Source organism: Notamacropus eugenii, chromosome 3, assembly GCF_028372415.1.
Source record: "Notamacropus eugenii isolate mMacEug1 chromosome 3, mMacEug1.pri_v2, whole genome shotgun sequence".
NCBI classification, from domain to species: Eukaryota; Metazoa; Chordata; class Mammalia; order Diprotodontia; family Macropodidae; genus Notamacropus; species Notamacropus eugenii.
In genome coordinates, this window is record NC_092874.1 from 382,740,200 (window position 1) to 382,757,920 (window position 17,721).

At 35.3% G+C, this 17,721-nt stretch overlaps 1 pseudogene; it reads left to right on the top strand.

Annotated features, from left to right (window-relative positions):
• The window catches only part of LOC140532224 (cytochrome P450 3A12-like), a 46,057-nt pseudogene that overhangs the window by 8,621 nt on the left and 19,715 nt on the right, over window positions 1-17,721 (top strand).

Here is a 17,721-nt window from a genome sequence, read left to right on the forward strand (position 1 = left end):
ACTTACGGTTCTTATCCCAAATTGCTGGGAAAAGTGGACAAAAGTGTGGCAGATACTAGGCATAGACCAATGCCTGACACCATACACAAGAAAAAAGTCCAAATGAGTACATGATCTAGGTATAAAGACTGATATTGTAAACAAATAAGTGGAGTAAAGAATAGTGTGTTTATCAGATTTATGGAGAAGAGAAGAATTTTTGACTCAACAAGAGATAAAAAAAATTTTGAAGTGAAAAATGGACAATTTTGTTTACATTAAATTGAAAAGCTTTTGCACACCTAAACCCTATGCAACCAAGGCTAAGAAGCAAGCAGAAAACTGGGAAAAAATGTTTGCAAATAGTGCTGTGAAAAGTGTCTCATTTCTAAAATATATAGAGAACTGAGTAAAATGTACAAAAACACAAGTCATTCCTCAATTGAGAAATGGTCAGAGGTTATTAACAAGAAGTTTTAAGAGGAAAAAATCAAAGTTTTCTATAATAATATGAAAAAATGCTCTAAATCACTATTGATTAGAGAAATGCAAATCAAAACAACTCTGAGGTACCACTTCACACCTATCAGATTGGTTAAAATGACAAAACAGGAAAAGATAAAAGTTGGAGAAGATGTGAGAGAGTTGGAACACTAATTCATTGTTGGTGGAGCTATGAGCTGATCAAACCATTCTGGAAAGCAATTTGAAACTATGCCCAAAGGGGTACAAAAATGTGCATACCCTTTGACCCAGGAATACTGCTTCTGGGACTGTATCCCCAGGACATCATAAAAATGAAAAGGATCCCACATGCACAAAAATATTAAAACACCTCTTTGTGGTGGCCCCAAACTGTTAATCAAGGGCATTTCCATCATTTGAGTAATGGCTGAATAAATTGAGGTATATGAATGTAATGGAATACTATTGTGCTATAAGAAATGATGAACAGGAGGACTTCAGAGTGGCCTGGAAAAACTTATATGAACATATGCTGAGTGAAAGAGAAGAAGCAGGGAACCTTTGTACATAGCAACAACCACAGTGCATGAGGAATTTTTCTGGTAGACTGGGTATTTCATTGCAATGCAATGACTTAAATAATTCCCAATGATCTCTTAAGGCAAAATGCCTTCCACATCCAGGGAGAGAACTATGGAATTTAATCACAGAATGAAGTAGATCATTTTCTTTTGTATTATATTTTGGCTTGTTTTATGATTTCTCCCATTCATTTTGATTCTTCTATGCCATATGACTAAGGTGAAAATGTATCTCATGGGAATGTATGTGTAGAATCTATATAAAAGTGTATGCTGTCTCAGGGAGGGAGTGGGGAGGTGGTAGGGAAGGTAAGACAGAGGAAAAATCTAAGATATTTGGAAGTGATTGTAAAACACTATAAACAAATAAAATAATAAAAAAGAGGAAAAATTAAAAATTACAAAAAAACAGCATAATAAAAAAATAAAGGATAGCCAAAGAAATGCTGAAGAAAATAACACTTTTAAAAATGGGCTAAATCAATTGGTAAAAGAGGTACAAAAAGCCAGTGAGGAGACGAATGCTTTAAAAAGCAGAATTATTCAAATGGAAAAGGAGGTTCAAAAGGTCCCTGAAGAAAATAGTTCTATAATAATGAGAATGGAGCAGATGGAAGGTCATAACTTTATGAGAAACCAAGAAATTATAAAATAAAATGAAATGAATGAAAAAATAGAAGATAATATGAAACATCTCATTAGAAAAGAATTTGACCTAGAAAATAGATCCAGGAGAGAAAATTTAAAAATTATGGGTCTACCTGAAAGCCATAATCAAATAAAGAGTGTAGACATCATTTTTCATGAAATTGTCAAGAAAAACTGCTCAGATATTATAGAACCAGAGGGCAAAATAAATATTGAAAGAATCTACCAATCATTTCTTGAAAGAGATCTGAAAAGAGAAACTCCTAGAAATATTGTAACCATTTTCTACAGTTCCCAGATCAAGGAGAAAATATTGCAAGCAGGTAGAAAGAAACAATTCGAGTATTGTGGAAATACAATCAGGATGACACAAGATCTAGCAGCTTCTACATTAAGGGATCAAAGGACTTGGCATATGATATTCCAGAAGTCAAAGCCACAAGGATTAAAACCAAGAATCACTTACCCAGCAAAACTGAGTATATTACATCAGGGAAAAAACAGTCATTCAGTGAAATAGAGGACTTTCAAGCATTCTTGATGAAAAGAGCAGAGTTGAATAGGAAATTTGACTTTCAAAGACAAGAATCACAAGAAACATGAAAAGATAAACAGGAAAAAGAAATTATAAGGGACTTACTAGAGTTGAACTGTTTATATTCCTACATGGAAAGATAATATTTGCAACTCTCGAAATTTTTCTCAGCATTTGTGCAGTTGGAGGGATTATACACACATGCACACACACACACATACACCCCCCCCACATATACATATGTTATATATACATACATATATGTACGTATGTATATGTGTGTGTGTTTGTGTGTGTGTGTGTGTGTGTGTGTGTGTGTGTAGCCAGAGAGCACAGAGTGAGTTGAATAGGAAGGAATGATATCTAAAAAAACAAATTAAGGTGAGATCAAAGAATATATTGAGAGGAGACAGAGAGAGGTGGAATGGGGTAAATCATCTCTCATAAAAGAGGCAACAAAAAGCTTTTTCAGTGGACAGAAAAAGGGGAGAGGTGACAGGAAAAAAGTGAAACTTATTCTCCTCACATTTGGCTTAAGGAAGGAATAACATGCACACTCAATTTGGTATCCAAATCTATCTTACACTACAGGAAAGTAGGGGAGAAGGAAATAAGTGGGGTGGGATATGATAGAAGGGAGGGCAAATAGGAAGAGGAAGCAATTAGAAGCCAACACTCTTGGGGAAGGACAAGGTCAAAAGAGAGAATAGAAGAAATGGTGGGCAGGATAAGATGGAGGGAAATATTGCTAGTTTTTCACAATATGACTATTATGGAAGTCTTTTGCAAAACTATACATATACATGTATATAGAATTGCTAGCCTTCTCAGAGGGGATGGGTGGGAAGGGAGGAAGGGAGAGAAGTTGGACCTCAAAGACTGAGGAATGAATGTTGAGAATTGTTTTTGAATACAACTGGAAAATAAGAAATGCAGGTAATGGGGTATAGAAATCTATCTTTCCCCACAAGAAAAGAGAGAAGATCAGGATAAGGGAAGGGAGGAGTGTAATAGAAGGGAGGGAAGATTGGGGGAAGTGTTAATCAGAATGCATGGTGTTTTGGGATGGGGGAGGGGAGAGATGGGGAGAAAATTTGGAACTCAAAATTTTTTGAAAATGAATGTTGAAAACTAGTAACTATACATAAAATAAGAAAAAGTAAAAAAAAAATAAAGAGGTATCTGAGGTGCTAGAATTGGGTTGGATCTTAAGGAGGATTGCTTCATGTCTGAGATGTTTTCTCAACTTTCTTAGTTGTATGTAAGGTGCATTGATGGACTTGGTCCTTTCTAGCAACACAGACTTTGTACCATTCACAGCACAATAGAGAGGTAGTATATTCCAGCAACAATCCTGATGATGGTTTACTCAAAGCTTGTCAAACATGACCACACCTAATGTGTTGTCTCAAACCTTACTGCGTCTTACTGAGACTTCAGAGTATCTCAGTAAGGTGGTGAGACATCTCAGGATGGTGGTGAGAACCATGAAATATTTCTGTAAGTGCCCCCTTGGCTAATGAATCTGAGTGAAAAAAAGACTTAATTCAAATATACCTTTATAGCACTTGCCCTTCTGTTTACCAACAAGTGAACTGCATGATTTATGTCTTCTCCCTTTGCCTTGACTGTAATGCTTTAGTGTTTTCCCTTCACTTTATAGATATGGTACCTGGACACACAAACTCTTCAAGAACCTGGGAATTCCTGGACCAGCACCTCTTCCTTTCTTTGGCACTGTTCTTTCTTACCGTAAAGTAAGTTTCCATGAATTGTTTTTTATTCTCTTTGTATGGTGGAAAAAGCATTTCCTTTGGACTCAGGAGACTTGGGCACAAATGCCAGCTCTGATGATTGTTACCTAAATGATTTTGGACAAATAAATTATTCTTTGTAGGCCTCAGCCTTCGAATCTGTGCAGTGAGAGCCTTGGATTTTAAATTTGAGTCTAAGATCTTCTGATTCTTTGTATGATTTCAGATTTCTTAAAAATAAGGTATAATGCATGTGTTCTTCAGTGTTCTAAGATGTAATGTATAGTAGTATTCAGGCACTCTTTACATTGGAAAAAGGCCTTCATCAACAAGTCTTAGACACTGAATGCTTTACATTAAATTCTGCGTGAGTGGTTGTCATTATTATTAATACTCTCTGGCAGATTTAGCTCTTGATTCAAAGGGAATTTCCTTTTGAGTCCTGTGCTCTCAATGCTCCAGAGAATAATGACTAGACCTGTAATTTTAATGGCACAATAATTTCCAGGTGAGGAAATGGCTATCACTACATGACTTTTCCCACAGCTTTCAGTCTTAGAGAGTTTCTTACAGTATTGATTAGTTATCTTTTCTAGGATCACCCAACTAGTATGTGTGAGAGGCAGGACTGGAACCCAGGAATTCTTGAGTTTGAGGCCAAGTTCGAAGGATCTCTATAACTTCCCACTGATTACCAAGCACTTTCCATTTAGCTTTTATCTCCACATGTTGATACACAGATAGGAGAGACTCCATGTGAAGCTTTAGGTCAGAGGATGTGTCAAATCTTGGGAAGGGATAGAATCCAAAGGCTCAGATTGATGGGTCAGTAGTTCACTAACTGCCTAATCAGGTTCTTGTGAAAACCAAATGAAACACATTGACTCATGAAATGGATGTGAAATAGCTGAAGAAAGTTGTAAGATACTATTAAATGTAAAAGGGATTTGCCAAAGGTTTTCATAATCATAATTATATTAACAATAATGTTTTAGTGGACTGGAGTCAAGATGCCAAAGAAAAGTCAGGATGTTTCCTGAGCTCTCCCCATTATCCTTCAGAAACAGTGTTAAGACAAGTATCTAGATGTATTCGGGAGCAACAGACTGTACAAAACAGCAGAGTGAAACAACTTTCTAGTTTAAAAAGTCTTCCAGAATGGTCACTTGGTTAGACAGGTAGCATGGCCTAGTAGAGACAGTGTACAAGATGGCCAGTGAGAGGCTTTTAGTACAACACAAATAAGCAACTGAGGTTCATTGGTTTTCACTCAGCAGGCTAGTGGTATCTCAGGCCAGCTGTGAGGCCCCCAGTCCCAGCGGAGAAGGAAAGCTGCCATCCCAAGAACCCATGGCACAACAGAAGTAACTAAGCCAGGCCACCCCAGCACAGTGGGAGAGTTATTAGTAACTGAGAACTCAGGGCAGAAAGCCAGTGACCAGGCCTCTGATCTGCAGCCCAGGAAACATGGATCCATGCCCTCTGTGCCCTAGGGACAAAGCTCTATTTCAAAGCCACAAGAGAGGCTAAAAATGAGCAACAAACAGAAAAGATCCCTAACCAGAGAAAGCTATTATTGTGACTGAGAAGATCAAAACACAAACTTAGAAGAAGACAACGATGTCAAAATGCCTACATATGAAACCTCAAAGCAGAACATGAATGACTTTGAAGTCCAAAAAGTCTTCCTGGAAGAGTACAAGAAGGAAAAGTTAGGGGAAAGGATGAGATGAATACAAGAGAGTCAAAAGCTTGGAAAAAGGCAAGACAGAAATTTCTTGAAAAAACAATCCCTTAAAAAATACAGCTTGCCAAATGGGAAAAAAGAAATCCACTGACAAAAACAACTCCCTAAAAAGTTGATGAAATGGAGAAGGAGGTAGAAAGCTAACTGAAGACACTAAATTAAATTAAATTAAAAATTAGAATTGGACAATGGAAGGTAATGACAGTAAGAGACCTCTAGCATCAGTCCGACAAAACTAAAAGAATAAAAAAAAATAAAAGAATGTAAAATATCTACTGGAAAAAAGCTGACTTAGACATAGATACAGAAAAGATAATTTGTGAATTATTGACTACCTGAAAACCATAGTCAAAAAAGAACCTAGACAGCATCCTTCAAGAAATTGCCTAGGAAAAATGCCCTGATAACTTTGAACCAGATAATAAAATAGTCTTTGGAAGAATCCACCAAACATCTCCTGAAAGAGATCTCAAAATGAAAACTTCAAGGAACAGTATAGCTGAATTCCAGAATTATCAGGTCAAAGAGAAAATACTGCAAGGAACTTGAAAAAAAACCAATTTAAATATTAAGGAGCCACAGTCAGGATTAAACAGAACTTAGTTGCTTCTGCATGTGAGATTCAGAGGGCTAGGAATATGATATTCTGCAAATCAAAGAAGGTTGGTTTAAAACCAAGAATCAACCATCTGTCTAAAATTGAAAACAGTCTTTCAGGGGAAAAGATTCACATTCATTGAAATAGGAGCTTTTCAAACTTTTCTGATGAAAAGAACAGAGCTGAACAGAAAATTTGATCTTCAAATACAAGAGTCAAAAGAAGCAATGAAAAGTAAAGAATAAATAAGAAATATGCTATTCAAAATGGTTAAGTTATTTACATCCCTTCGCGTGAAGATGATACTTGAGAACTCTTGAAAACTGTATCTCTATTAAGGCAGTTAGAAGAGATATACATAGATAGAGGGTGTGGGTATAAGTTGATGTGAATGTGAAGATATTTTAAAAATATTTGTAATATTCATTAAAGGGTGAAGAAAGGATCTACTGGGAGATGAGGAAAGGGGAAGGCAGAATAGGGTAAATTACATCATATGAAGAGATACAAAAGATCTATAACAATAGAAGGAAAGAAAGGGCAGCTTTAGCATGGTTTAAAGCTTACTCTCATTAGGTTTAGCTTAAAGTAATAGCAAACCTACAGTTGGATACTGAAATTTATCTTAACCTATAAGGAAATAGGAGAGGAAGAAAGCAAGAAAAAAGGTGTGGATAGAAGTGAGAGTAGAAGTAGAAAGTGGAAGGGGAAAGAAAAAGGAGAGGAGTTGATATAATGAAGGGCAGATTGAGGGAGGCATTGGTCAGAAGCAAGACACTAGTGAGGAGGGACAGTGAAAGGAGAGAGTAAATTATAAGCAGGGGAAAAGTAGAAAGGAATGAAATACACAATAATCATAACTGTGAATGTGAATGAGATGAATTCTCCTATAAAATGGAAATAAATAGCAGAGTGGATTTAAAATGCACAGTCCTACAATATGTTCTTTACAAGAAACACATTTTAATCTGAAAGGTACACACAGAGTACAGGTAAAAGCTTTAAGCAGAATATATTATGCTCCAGCTGAATTTAAAAAACAAAACAAAACAGGGGTAACAATCCTGATCTCAAACCAAAAAAAGCAAAAATAAATCTAATTAAAAGAGGAAAGGAAGGAAACTTCAACTTTCTAAAAGGTAGCATAGACAATGAAGTAATTTGAAAACTAAGCAAACATGCAACAAATGACATGGCATCCATATTCTTAAAGAAAAAGTCAAGTGAAGAAATAGACAGTAAACTATACTGGTGAGAGTCCTCCCTGCCCCCCTCTCAGACTAGGTAAATCTAACAGTCACATATCAGGAAAGAAATTAAGGAGGTGAATAGAATTCAAAAATCCCAAATTAAATACCAAATGAGAAATTCTGAAAATCAATGGAGAGATTAATAAAAGTGAAAGTAAGAAAAATATTGAGTTAATAAATAAAATCAAGAGTTGGTTTTATGTAAAAAAACCCAATAAAATAGATAGATCTTTGATTAATTTGATTTTTAAAAAGTAAATAGAAAAATGTCTTACCAGTATTGGCAATGAAAAGGGTATATTCACCGAAACTGAAGAGGAAATTAAAGCAATAATTAAGAACTACTTTGGTGAACTGTATGCCACTAAATCCAACATGCCATTAAATCTGAGAGTTTAAATGAAATAGATGAATATTTAAAAATTTTAATTTATAAATTTAATAAATAAATTTTAAAAAATACAAATCACACAGATTAACAAAAGAGGAACGAAAATACTTATATAACCCAATTTTAGAAGAAGAAATTGAACAAGCCATCAATGAACTTGGAAAAAATATCTCCAGGGTCAGATGAATTTACAAACATGTTAAAAAAAATTAACCTAACACCTATCAGATTGACTAATTTGACAAAAAAAAGGAAAATGATAAGTAATGAAGAAGATGTGAGTAATTTGGGACACTAATGCATTGTTGCTGGAGTTATGGACTGATCCAACTATTCCGAAAAGCAATCCGGAACTATAAACGGCAACCAAATTGTGCTTTTCCTTTGATCCAGTAATACCACTCCTAGATTTATATCATGAAAAGATCATTAAAAAATGGAAAAGGAAATGGGTACAGCTCTAGGTATAAAGACTGATACCATGGACAAACTGGAGAAGCAAGGAATAGTGTATTTATCGGATTTATGGAGAAGGGAAGAATTTTTTTTTACTGAAGAAGAGATAGAAAGCATTATGAAATGCAAGATGGATAATTTTGAATACATTAAACTGAAAAGTTTTTGCACAACCAAACCTAATGCAACCAAAATTCGGAGGGATGTAGTAAATTGAGAAAGAATTTTTACAACCAATCTCGGGAATAAAGGCCTCATTTCTGGAATATATAGAGAATTGACTCAAATGTACAACTATACAAGTCATTCCCCAATTGATAAATGGCCAAAGGATATGAACAGGCAATTTTCAGAGGAAGAAATTAAAGATATCTATAATCATATGAAAAAAATGCTCTAAAACACTTTTGATTAGAGGGATGCAAATCAAAACAACTCTGAGGTACCACATCACACCTATAAGATTGGCAGACATGACAGAACAGGAAAATGATAAATGTTGGTGAGGATGTGGGAGAGCTGGAACAGTAATTCATTTTTGGTGGAGCTGTGAGCTAATCCAACAATTTTGGAGAGCGCTTTGGAACTATGTCCAAAGGGCTACAAAAATGTGCATATCCTTTGACTCAGCAATGTCTCTACAAGGACTGCATCCTTGAGAGATCATAAAAATGGGAAAGGGTACCACATGTAAAAAAATGTTTATAGCAGCACTCTTTGTAGTTGCCAAAAACTGGAAGTCAAGGGAATGTCCATCAATTGGGGAATGGCTGAATAAATTATGGTATATGAATGTAATGGAGTACTATTGTGCCATTAGAAATGATGAACAAGAAGACTTCAGAGAGGCCTGGAAGGACTTATATGATCTGATGTTGAGTGAAAGGAGCAGAACCAGGAGAACTTTGTGCACAGCAAGACCACAATGTGCAAGTTTTCTCTGGTAGATTTGGAACTTCGTAATAACACAAGAACTTAAAAAAAAAATTCCCAATGGTTTTCTAAGGCAAAATGCCTTCCACACTCAGAGAAAGAACTATGGAATTCATTTGCAAATGTAACAGATCATGTGTGTGTGCGTGTGTGTATTATATTTTTATTTGTTATATTATTTCTTCCATTTATTTTAGTTCATCTACACAGCATGACTACAGTGAAAATGTATTCAATAGGAAATTATATGTAAATCCTATATAGAATTGTATGCTGTGTTGGGGAGGGAGGGGGGTGGTGGGGGTTAAGCATGGGGGGTAAAAATCTAAGTTTTATGGTAGTGATTGCAGAACATTAAAAAAATGAATAAAATTTAAAAAAAATGATCTTTAGAAAATGGAAAAGGGCCTACATGTACAACAAAATTTATAAAAGCCCTTTTCACAGTAGTAAAATATTGGAAACTGAAGGGATGCCCATCATTTGGGGAATGTCTGAATAAGGAATGACATATGAATAAAATGAAATATTACTGTGCAATTAGAAATGATAAACAGGCAGATTTCAGAAGAACTTGGAAAGGATTGTACAAGCTAATGCAAAGTGCACATCAGGAACATTATGTGATGACCAACTCCGCTCTTCTCAGAAACACAATGATCTAAGACAAGTACAAAAAACACAGGAAGGAAAATTCTATCCATATCCAGGCAAAGAACTGGAATCTGAATGCAGAAAGAAGCATTTCTTTTTCACTTACTTTATTTTTTCTCATGGTTTTGATTTGTTTCTTCTTTTACAACTGTGACTAATATGGAAATATTTTTACATGATAGCACATGTATAAATGATATCAATCTTCCTAATACTTTCAGAAGAGGGGAGAGGAGGGAAGAGATCAAAATTTGGAACTCAAAATCTTGTGAAAATGAATGTCAAAATTTTTCTTAACCTGTAGCTAGGTTGAAAATATAATTAAACTTAAAAAACAAAGCAAAACAGGCAATTAATTCCAATATCATATGACCCATTTGGAAATGTAGGGAAAGAAAGGGTCATACCAAATTCTTTTTATGACTGAAATGTGGTGCTAATACCTAAACAAGGAGCAGCCAAAACAGAGCAAGTTTCCTCAATGAATATTGATGTAAAAGTATTAATTAAAAAGTTAGCAAAAAAGTACAGCAATTTAATATAAGGAAAATATATCACGACCAGTTGGGATTTATATCAAGAATGCAGGAATGGATCAGTATTAGAAAAAAATCATTAAAATTGACCAAATTAATAACAAAAGTAAGAAAATCACGATTATCTCAATAGATGCAGAAACATCTTTTGACAAAATACAATACCCATTCCTATTACAAACACTAGAGAGCATAGAAACAAAGGGAGCTCTCCTTAAAATGATAAGTCATGTCTATCTAAAACCCTAAGCAAACATTTTATGTCATGGAGATAAGCTTGAAGCTTTCCCTCAAGACCAAGAATGAAAGAAGTATGTCCATTATCACCATTATTGGTCAATATTGTGTTCGAAGGAAAAAGAAATGGAAGGAATTGGAATAGGCAATGAGGAAACAAAATTATCACTCTTCATAGAGAATGTGCTTGGAGAATCCTAGAGAAACAACTAAAAAACTACTGGGAATAATAAACAACTCTAAGTTGCAGGATATAAAATAAATCCACAAAAATCATCAGCATTTCTTTATATTACTAACAAATCCCTGCAACAAGAAACAGAAAGAGAAATTCCATTTAAAATAACTGTCAGAAACATAAAATATTTTGGAGTCTACTTGCCAAGAAAGACCTGGGAACTATATGAACACAATTACAAAACACTTCACACAAATAAAGTCAGGTCTGAACAACTAGAAAAATTGTCAATAGCTTATGGGTAGGCTGATCAAATATAAGAATATAAGATTTCTACCTAAATTTGTTTACTTATTGAGTACCATACCAAAGCAACAAAAGAATTATTTTACAGAACTAGGAAAATAGCAAATTTGAACTGGAAGAACAAAAGTTTCAGAATATCAGGATAATTAATAAAAGAAATGCAAAGGAAGGTGGCCTAGCTGTACCAGATATGGGACTACATAATAAAGTAATCATCAAAACTGTTTAGTACTGCTTAAGAAATAGAGTGATGAATCAGTGGGTTAGATACACAAGTACAGTAATAATTGTCTGCAGTAATCTAGAATTCTGAGGTAACCAAACCACACTTATCAGATTTGCTAATGTGACAAAAAAGAAAAATGATAAATGTTGGAGATGTCAGAAAAGTGGAACGCTAATTGATTGTTGGCAGAGTTGTGAATTCATACAACCATTCTGGAGAGCAATTTGGAACTGCACCCAAACACCTATAAAAATATGCATACACCTTGACCCGGCAATACCACTACTAGGTGCATATATCAAAGCTATCGTAAAAAAAGGAAAAAATTCCACATGTACAAAAATATTTATAGAAACTCTTTTCATGATGGCAAAGAACTGGAAATTGAGAGGATGCCCATATGTTGGGGAATGACTGAACAAGTTATAGCATATGAATTTAACGGGATATTATTACATATATTAGAATGGAATAATAATGGTGACCAGGATAATTTCAGAAAAACCTCGATTTACACAAACTGATGATGAATGAAATGGAGAGATCCAAGAGAACATTGTACATGGTAACAGCAACATTGTGTGATGACCATTTAATGTATACTTAACTCTTCTCAGCAATACAATGATCCAAGATAATACCAAAAGACTCATGTTGGAAAAGGCTATCCTCCTCCAGAGAAAGAATCATGGAGTCTGAATGCAGATTGAAGCATGCTATCTTCACTTCTTTTTTGTCTTTTCTTTCTCATATGTTTCTTCTTTCACAACATGACTAATGTGAAAATATGTTTAATATGATTATACATATATAACCTATATAAGTTTCTTTGCTGTCTTTTGAAGGGGGTGGAAAGAATGGGAGAGAAGAAGAAAAACTTTGAAATCAAAATCTTATAAAAGTGAATGAGAATACTGTCTTTACTTTGAATGATACAATGTGTTGGGCAATAAATACAGGATTCTTAATATGGGAAATAAGAAGGTTTTGCATAACTGTTTTTAGAAAAAAAAAGTGGTTTCTTTTGTGATGCATTGTGCTTTGCCCATTTTAAAACATCATATCAAGAAGTGATCCATAGGCTTTTCTAGACCACTATAAAAGTCTATGATGCTTAAACAGCTAAGAACTGATGTAGGGGAAATGTAAAAGTAAAAAATCCATATTACATGACCTCAAGGAGTGTATGATACAGTAGAAAATGACATATATCAAGAAAATTGTAATTTAATGAGAATAGAGTGAGAGCAGACATTTATAGAGTGTACCAATGTATTAATCATAAAATTTTTATTAAGTGCCTACAATGTTCTAGGCACCAGGTTACAAATACATTCCATAGTAAAAGCTCTATATTAAATTGATTGTCATAGTACAGGAAAAAGGCATTAGAATTAAAATCAAGAGATCAGAGATCCTGGAGAAATCTTTCTGCTGGAGACATCAGGAAAAGCCTAATGGAAAAGATCACATTTGAGCTGCGTCAGATGTCAACAAGTAGAGACTGGGATGGGCAACAATTTCCAGGCAAACTGAAGACCATAAACACAATAGCAAAAAATACATTATTTTATAATTGACTTCCCAGTATAATGCATTTTAACATAATTCTTCATTAGGAATTTATGCCAATATCTGATTTAAAAATACCTTTTGCAGGGTTTTACAGAGTTTGACATGACTTGCTTTAAAAAATATGGGAAAACCTGGGGGTGAGTATTATAAGTTATCTTTCCATTATATATCCACATTTCAATGGCCAGTCACCCACAGCTTCCCACTCAACCCAATTGCATTTGTGAAAATAGAGGTATTAGAGATCTGTTTAATGCCATAGAATTCTAATTCAAGCCAATAGCATCATAACAGATGCCTCAGCATGATATTACCCTGGTCATGGATTTTGGATATATCACCTGGCTTTAGAGTAGTGATATGAGAATGTGAATGTTGATGAAATAAAGAAACATTGTATAAAGTGGCAACCACATGCAGATCTCCTGAGCAGTGCAGATGCAAAAATAGAACTAAAAAAGAGTTCCTGCCCTGAAGGAGCTTCTATTCTTTTGTATAATTCAAGCTGTAAAAAAAGAATAGTAATGAAGAAGATGATCAGAGAAGTAATAATATAGTTCCATGAAGATAAACAATATTTCTTTGAGAATTAATTATAGTTCAGAAGACTATTCTTCCACCTTCTTTAATTTATTGTCTAAAATCTTGTTAATTCTGAGGCGTGAATTTAGACCCAATGAATTTGTGGTAATTCATATTTAGTAACTATCATTCTTAGTGAGTATCCGAAGTTAAACAACAGTGACATTGTTAGAACTGTTAGAAATACTGTGTGATACATGATTTTTTATGCAATTGCAAATGGCATAATATCACATGAACTAATCTCACTTTAATTTCCATGATATACTGGTGATATTTTCCATGATATACCAATGATATATTGGTTAATATTAGTGTAGCACCAGATAACCTGTCAGTCTTGAAGCTCCTATTAGCTACTCCAAATTCTAGAGATTTTGGAAGGTGGCCAAAATCTTCAAATCTTAGCTTTTGAGCACTAACACAAAGATTTTACTTTTACTAGTCAGCCATACGGCACACACTCCCTAACAGGGACTATAACTAAAAAGCAGTAAAAATTAATGAACAATTAAACATGTTCTCTGTGAGCTAACTCTCTCAGAAACTCAATCAAATTACATGAGAAGAAGGGATCTTTTTTGAAGCTTTGCTTGGACAGCTACACATTGGTACACATGTGGGTGGAGTGTATGCGTGAAGGGAGAAGTATATAGGGAGCATGTGAACAAGACATATATGTATATGGACACCTCACACTGGCAAAGCTGCATAGCTGTCAGAGGCCTTTTCTGTTATGACTGTGCTACTCTATTAGACATATTCCCGGCCAATCATCTTCCACCACATCTTTCCTTCTTGTGTTGCATCTTAGTTACTTTGGAACACCAAGATTCTAAATTCTATCTTAAGCTCTCAGGAAGTTAATCTATTTACTGGTTCTGGAAAAGTATGCCATGTACTCTGCTTCTTATATTGTCTTCATAATCATGGTCATCCATTCTCATCAATTTAGGTGCAAGTACCCACAATGATTCATTCTGAATACTTTTCCTTATTCTAATCACTCCAATTACTTCCCAGGCCCACTCCAACTCAATGTTCTATCACCTATTGCTTCTGTGCTTCTCTCATCCTATCATCTGCCAACTTTCCTACACATCTGCAAATTTTTCAGCCAGCTTGATTTCTGATTTTCTGATCTAATAGAAATCTGACACCCTCCTGAAAATATCATATCCCTTAAAATGTTTTTTGTTTAGTCTCCTAATTCCTCCACTACCTATTCACAGGGTTAGAAAATGGAGAAGGTATATTCTTTAATCATCACTGTTGTTTCCAGGTCATTCCTCTTCCACTATTCCCTAAATATTCCTTTTTTTATCTGCTCACACCCAAGTAACTTTCTCAAGTTTTTCAATGACCTTGTTGCTAGTTCAACATCTTCTCCTCTACTCATCCCCTGATTTGGACTACAAAATAATATTTCTGTAGATAGCCTGATCATGCTGCCACTCTTCAAACTCTACAATTCCAAAGAGTTTTTGCCGCATATTCGGGTTGAATATTCACATCTTGCAATTACTGTTGCCTATATCAACTAATAACTCATATCAAAATCTAGAATTAAATCCCACAATTTAACCAGCACCCTTTTTTCTTTTACCTGCCCTATTCACTCTCACTAAATCTAGTAGGCCTTACTCTTACTGTACATGGCAGTCCTTGACCATTTTCCTGTTCTGCTTGCTCCCCTTGGGTATTATTTTTCTCAATGCTTTGTTTTGACCATATTGTTTGCTACTTTAGTGCTTTCCTACCTGTTAATATCCCTCAAATTCCTCTATTGCATCAATCCTAACCTCCTTTCATATTATTGTGGCCTACTGACAGGATTCTTCCTGCCTCCACTCTCCCTTGTAATTGGCCTATTTAAAAAAATGCTTATTGTTAAAAAGTGCTTATTTGCTAATAATATTCTTTTTAAAATTTTGAGTTTATAATAATTACCCTCTTTCTAGCTCTTACATAACCCATTGAGAACGCAAGTGATATTATATCAATTATAAATGTGAAGTCATGAAAGCATATTTCTATAATCAGTCTATGAGAAAAAAATTAAAATAAAAGAAATGAAAAACAATAGTTACATCAGTTCTCCCTTTGCAGATGGACAGCATTTTTCATCATGAATTGATTCTTTGTAACCCTTAATACAAATGACAGAATCATCTTTTTGTGTGTAAACCTGTTTATGCTCATACTTCTGCCCAAACACCCTTCCTGGCTCCCTATTGTCTCCAAAGTAAAATTTAAAAACTACTTTCTCATATTCAAGACTTTTCCTTGCAAGCTCCCACCTCACTTTCCCAGGTGTACTTCCTATTAGTCCCCTCTATCCCCTTTGTTCTTTATCCAAACTGGAAGACTCTGGCTCACAAATACACTTGCCAGTCTCATGCCACTGTGACTGCTCAGGCTGTTGGCTATCATTGAAATGCCCTCTTCCCTTCCTTTTCCTACTGAGCACTTGACCATTCTTTAAAGCTCAGTTCAAATGTTAACTCCTCAATGAAGCCATTGCATTTTCCCATCGTAACTCAACCACATCATCAACAAGAACAAAATCTACTCTTTATATATGTTGTCTTACTGGTCTTCACAACAACCCTCTAATGTTGATGCTCTTCTTTTCCTCATGAGGAACGTGAGACTGAATGATCTGCATGAGGTCACAGAGTAAGTCGTGTCAAAGGCACGGTTCTAACTTAAGCATGCAGCAAGTATTTCATAAACATGAGTTTTATTTTAGATTCCTGGTTCACTCCCACATCTTAGATCATAATAAACATAAGCTGACAGCAAGCTCATGGCTATGAGTTTATAAATTCCACTTGAGACCTCTGCTTCCAACAATGTAACTTGGTGACTGATGCAATTTCTTCCATTTGGGGTACAGGATTTTTGATGGCAGACAGCCTGTGTTGTCCATCATGGACCCAGAGACTATCAAATTGGTGCTGGTAAAAGAGTGCTTTTCTGTCTTCACCAATCGTCGGGTAAGTGACAGTGGAAGACTAAAATTGTCAGCAATGGGGAAGTCATGTTGAGCATCTTAAGGATCACACAGTTTTTAAGCCATCTATAAATACTAGCTTCACTATTAATATTCTTGTAGAAGACAGAGTAGGCAAGACAGCCTAGCTGAGGAAAATGCCTCTTCAACTGGAGACAGAAGACTACTTTTGCTGGGTGATGTAAGCCCTATCCACATCTCTTGGGCCTCCAAAATTTGAGAGTGGCAATGCCTTCAGCAGAACTAGACTTGTTTATAATGTGTCCCCCAGGGCTATTATTAAAGGGAAATGTCACTGTGGAAAATGGGCCTGCTCTGCTTATCTCCATAGGAAATAACTGTTGATCAGCTGTCTCCAAAGAACTGATGGGCAAAGGAAACAGTCTGAGATGTTCCCTACAAGTTTCCTTTTCTGCTTTTGGCTAGGCATTCCCAGTCATAATAGTGGGGGAAAATTATCTGGAGGAGGGGCTGGTCATACCTACCCATTGTCAATTATCTTGTGTGTTACAGGCCAGTCAGAATAACTGTGAAGAAGAGATAGGAGGTCATGTGTGTCAGGTAGTTCAAATTACCACCACCATCATCAATCACTTCATCTCAGACATGGAGAGACAGCCTAGGATATGTAACCCAAGGTCCCAGGGAATAGTAATCCTCATAGCCTAGTACAATCAGCTATCTTTCTGGGAAACAACCTCTCTAGTGATTCAGCCTGGAAACTGCTCCTACAGATACAATAATCACAGCATTTAAGTATCCAGAAAAGAAAATTGTTGCCACTAAAGTCTACGGACTCTAAAGGGTCAGAAAAAAAAATCTAGATAATTAGAAAGAATTAGTTTTTATATTGGAAAGTGACATAGGCCTCGACTTCTGGTTCTACCACTTAAAACAAGAATCATCTTGCCTTTTATCTATTTCTCCTAGAATTTTGGTCCAGCAGGGATTATGGAGAATGCTATCTCAATTGCTGAAGATGACCATTGGAAGAGGATTAGAACAATACTGTCGCCAACGTTTACAAGTGGAAAACTCAAGGAGGTAAAGAAATGAAAACTGGTCAGATTTTAG